Below are 6,096 nucleotides of genomic sequence, written 5' to 3' on the forward strand. Positions count from 1 at the left end.
GAGCGAGGCGAGCGAGCGAGGAGGGGCGAGCGAGCGAGCGAGCGAGCGAGCGAGCGAGCGAGCGAGCGAGCGAGGCGAGCGAGCGAGCGAGACGAGCGAGCGAGCGAGCGAGCGAGCGAGCGAGCAGCGAGCGAGCGAGCGAGGCGAGAGAGACGAGCGAGCGAGCGAGCGAGCGAGCGAGCAGGAGCGAGCGAGCGAGCGAGCGAGCGAGCGAGCGAGCGAGCGAGCTAGCGAGCGAGCGAGCGAGCGAGCGAGCGAGCGAGCAGGCGAGCGAGCGGCGCGAGCGAGCGAGCGAGCGAGCGGGCGAGCGAGCGAGCGAGCGAGCGAGCGAGCGAGCGAGCGAGCGAGCGAGAGAGCGAGCGAGCGAGGAGCGAGCGAGCGAGAGCGAGCGAGCGAGAGCGAGCGAGCGAGCGACGAGCGAGCGACCGCGAGCGAGCTAGCGAGAGCGAGGAGCGAGCGAGCGAGCGAGCGAGAGAGCGAGCGAGCGAGCGAGCGGCGAGCGAGCGAGCGAGCGAGCGAGCGAGCGAGCGAGCGAGCGAGCGACGAGCGAGCGAGCGAGCGAGCAGCGAGCGAGCGAGCGAGCGAGCGAGCGAGCGAGCGAGCGAGCGAGCGAGCGAGCGAGCGAGCGAGCAGCGACCTAGCGACGACAAACGAGCGAGCGAGCGAGCGAGAGCGATGAGCATAGCTAGCGACGACTACGAGCGACGACATCGAGCGAGCGAGCTAGCGATCGAGCGAGCAATAGCGATCAGCGAGCGACTATCATCGATATCTATCTATCTATCTATCATCGATCTAGCTATCTATCTATCTATCAGCATCTACATCTATCTATCGATCGATCTATCTACATACTAGAGAGATATTATCATCTATCTATCTACTATCTATCTATCTATCTATCTATCTATCTATCATCTATCTATCTATCTATCTATCTACTATCTATCTATCTATCTATCTATCTATCTGCTAGATCCTCCCGGAGAATCAGTTTAGGTTCCAAAAAGATCTTCGCATCCTGATTCATGATCAATGAACACCCATTATCACAAGATCAATCGCCAATATTGGCCTGCTGATCCACCCTGAGGAATCACTTTTAAAGCACAAAAATATTACAATTTCATCTCTCCCTTAAAAAGACTACGTCCAGGCTTATTTGCTTTATGTAAAAGATCTTCATTTTTTCTTTTAAAAACTATTTTTAGCACAAAAAACTAAATCTTTTTTAACAAAATTTCACCATTACAGGAAATTAAACTTGAAAAAGACACACATCAAAGAAATCAAACAACACCAATGTTAAACCAAATAGACAGATGGATGGATGGATCATCAATAAAGAAAGTTGATCATGATCACACACACTCACACAATTCATTTCATTTTCATTAAACATCTTCTTTTCACCTTTATAAATAACTTTACTTTTAGTTTACTATGACGTCATTGGTAGACAAAAAAAACTTAAAAAAATTATACACTGCATTTAAAAGAAACTTCCTATATGGGTAAAAACGCCTTTAACAACACAAAAAAAATCCACTAAATAAACATTTAATGATCGTATACGTTAAACAAAAAGAAGAAAACAAAAAATTGCCAAAAACAAACATAAATTAATATTATAAAAAAAAGATACAAAACTTAAATTTAAAAAATATGGCAAAAAAATAACGTAAAACCTTGTAACAGTTTTTGTTTAAATCTCGGTTTTTAAGTCAAAGATCAGCCGGTAGATCTTGAAGTGCAAAAAAGACCCCTTTTAATGAAAACAAGAGAATGAATTATGAGACTAAGTATACAGTCCCCATAACAGGTTAAAACTGTAACAGCAATCTACAGAATTATTATGGGACTAGTTACCTAACTAGCTACTAGTAGCCAAGTAACTGATAATGAACTTTTTCTACTTATTCAGGTTCAGATTAGATCAGATGATAATTCTTTACCAAATAGCCCATAGCTTCTCAAATGTTTCATTAAAGAAGATTGTAATATGGAGACTAGTTACTTTACTAATTACCAGTAATTAATCTTTTCTCCTAATTCCCAGATTTAGCGGAAAGGAATCTAAAATGTTTCTCTAAAAAAGTAATGATAATGCAACCAGTTACTTTACTAGTTACCAATAGTCAAATAACTAACACAAACCCTTCTCTACTTCTCGAAACATTGCCCTACCTCTAGCACTACCGGGTAATCAACAAATTTTTCTTAATAAATAAAAGAAGTACGTTTTAAATAAATTATAAAAAATATAAAAAATTAACAAAAATTAACAAAAATACATAAGAAAAAATTATTCAGCTTAAAATGCATAAAAATTGAAAGAATATAAAACAAATAAAATTTTTAACACAAAAAAATCAAAGCAGGGCAAAAAATAAAAGACAAGGTTTTTTCGTTAAATTAAAAAAAAAAAAGGAAACAATAACGATAAAGATAAAGATGCCGGTATTTGTTAAGGAAATAAATTTATTAATAACTTTTAATAAGTTTAAACCAGAAAACTTTTAAATTTATTTTTTGTAAATTGTGTGGGTGATGAAATTATCCGCTTAATAAAAAATATGTATTTCAACAATTGTATTGATCGTAGCAATTTTTGATATAAAACAACTTTTCATTTCTATATGAAATTCCTATTCAGGAAACTAAAGCAACTAGAAATCTTGAAAACTTCCAGAATACTGGGAGACTAAAATTTAGAATAAACACATGTTCAAAGTTTTAAAATCTTTGCAAAACGGGAGAATAACATAGATCATCTCAGGAGTTCTTTCTAAACGCTGAGATAACAAGAAATTTTGATTTACAAAACTTCTTCGATAAAAGCAGTGTGGTTAACAACAGATCAACCGTTTTCAGTATCTTACACGATCGCGAGTAACTGACACTATTTTGGGAAATTTGTTTTTTATATAGTAGTATCCAAGGATATAAAATTGAGTTGTAAGATCGTATCATTATAAGAATAAGAAACACCGATCTCTAAAGTTCGTAAACATCATATTGATTAGATCGACATACAATGATCACTAATCATTCCAAATTGAGCATTTTCTTAAAGAAGATACCGAGAACTACTACAGTCTTCCCGATCATAATACGATCCTAGGAGGTAGTCACTGTTGTAATTCTTTCTGTTCTAGATAGATAGATAGTTCTGATAGATAGTTCTGTTCTAGTTCTGTTCTAGTTCTGTTCTAGTTCTGTTCTAGTTCTGTTCTAGTTCTGTTCTAGTTCTGTTCTAGTTCTGTTCTAGTTCTGTTCTAGTTCTGTTCTAGTTCTGTTCTAGTTCTGTTCTAGTTCTGTTCTAGTTCTGTTCTAGTTCTGTTCTAGTTCTGTTCTAGTTGTGCTCTAGTTCTGTTCTAGTTTTGTTCTAGTTCTGTTCTAGTTCTGTTCTAGTTATGTTCTAGTTCTGTTCTAGTTCTGTTCTAGTTCTGTTCTAGTTCTGTTCTAGTTCTGTTCTAGTTCTGTTCTAGTTCTGTTCTAGTTCTGTTCTAGTTCTGTTCTAGTTCTGTTCTAGTTCTGTTCTAGTTCTGTTTTAGTCCTGTTCTAGTTCTGTTCTACTCTATATATTTATCTATCTATCTATCTATCTATCTATCTATCTATCTATCTACTATCTATCTATCTATCTATCTATCTATCTATCTATCTATCTATCTATCTATCTATCTATCTATCTATCTATCTATCTATCTATCTATCTATCTATCTATCTATCTATCTATCTATCTATCTATCTATCTATCTATCTATCTATCTATCTATCTATCTATCTATCTATCTATCTATCTATCTATCTATCTATCTATCTATCTATCTATCTATCTATCTATCTATCTATCTATCTATCTATTCTATCTATCTATCTATCTATCTATCTATCTATCTATCTATCTATCTATCTATCTATCTATCTATCTATCTATCTATCTATCTATCTATCTATCTATCTATCTATCTATCTATCTATCTATCTATCTATCTATCTATCTATCTATCTATCTATCTATCTATCTATCTATCTATCTATCTATCTATCTATCTATCTATCTATCTATCTATCTATCTATCTATCTATCTATCTATCTATCTATCTATCTATCTATCTATCTATCTATCTATCTATCTATCTATCTATCTATCTATCTATCTATCTATCTATCTATCTATCTATCTATCTATCTATCTATCTATCTATCTATCTATCTATCTATCTATCTATCTATTATCTATCTATCTATCTATCTAGCTATCTATCTATCTATCTATCTATCTATCTAATCTATCTATCTATCTATCTATCTATCTATCTATCTATCTATCTATCTATCTATCTATCTATCTATCTATCTATCTATCTATCTATCTATCTATCTATCTATCTATCTATCTATCTATCTATCTATCTATCTATCTATCTATCTATCTATCTATCTATCTATCTATCTATCTATCTATCTATCTATCTATCTATCTATCTATCTATCTATCTATCTATCTATCTATCTATCTATCTATCTATCTATCTATCTATCTATCTATCTATCTATCTATCTATCTATCTATCTATCTATCTATCTATCTATCTATCTATCTATCTATCTATCTATCTATCTATCTATCTATCTATCTACTATCTATCTATCTATCTATCTATCTATCTATCCTATCTATCTATCTATCTATCTATCTATCTATCTATCTATCTATCTATCTATCTATCTATCTATCTATCTATCTATCTATCTATCTATCTATCTATCTATCTATCTATCTATCTATCTATCTATCTATCTATCTATCTATCTATCTATCTATCTATCTATCTATCTATCTATCTATCTATCTATCTATCTATCTATCTATCTATCTATCTATCTATCTATCTATCTATCTATCTATCTATCTATCTATCTATCTATCTATCTATCTATCTATCTATCTATCTATCTATCTATCTATCTATCTATCTATCTATCTATCTATCTATCTATCTATCTATCTATCTACCTGTCCTTCTAGATTCTTCCTTATTTTTCCTTATTTTTCCTTATTCTTCTTTATTTTTCCTTGTTGTTCCTTACTGTTCCTTTCGTCCACAAAACTCAATATAATTAAGATTCTTAAAGGAAAGAGAGAACAAGGAAGAGGATATAATGAAAAGGAATGGAATTCCATTACATTATCTTCCTTGTTAACTCTTCCCTTTTTTGGCACATACTTAAAATGAGTCTTGTAATGGTCAAACTGGTTTCGAAAAACAAACTTCCAAATAGCATAAGAACATAAAACAAAAACCAGAATGAAATTCCAAAAAAAAATGTTAAGATCCTAAAAGCAAAAGGAATATAATAAAAAAACCAATAAAAAATATTTAACCCGGGGGAGGGTGTGATGAAAACACAAACAACAACAAGAACAGAAAAAGAACTCATGAAAACACAACCTACATTAACAATAAATTTAGTAGCAGCCACCAACAAAACGAATGAAATATATTCATTAAAACAGCGGGGTGTGGGGGGAGACGACAAGAGTGTAATGAAAGAGCCTATAAACTAAAGCTCTCTTAAGAAAAACAAAATATTATTTAATGTTTATTTTATTATAAAGAAGAAAAAAAAGGCAAAAACACAGACAAAAACAAAAATGATCACATGCTCTAAAAATTGTATATTTATTTTGTTGTTTTCATTTCATTTTCATTTTACTTTTGCTTTCGATATGAAATAATACTTTTTGTTTGTATGAGAGAATAAAGCGGGCAGCTCTGTCGGCGTTTATGTGTCATTACGTTGAGAAAAAAAAAACAGCAACAACGAGTAGTAGTGTAACGAGGCCGTTAAAACGAGTACTTAACGAATTGTTATTCGTATTTAAAGAAACACACACACACAAACAATTTGTAAAACGGCAAACAAAAACATAACACAAATATTCAAGTAATAAAGAAACAGAGCGTCATGTTTTAAAGAGGGCGTTTGTTTAAGGCGAGGGGTGACAAAGTGGGAGGGGGGAGGAGGTGGACACTCAAATACATGTGAGTATAATCACGTTTTTGTATACAAAGGGGCATGC

The sequence above is a fragment of the Lucilia sericata genome, unplaced genomic scaffold (assembly GCF_015586225.1).
Source record: "Lucilia sericata isolate MDLA Ls3-8-SP2 unplaced genomic scaffold, ASM1558622v1 Contig002614F_arrow, whole genome shotgun sequence".
Classification (NCBI taxonomy): Eukaryota; Metazoa; Arthropoda; class Insecta; order Diptera; family Calliphoridae; genus Lucilia; species Lucilia sericata.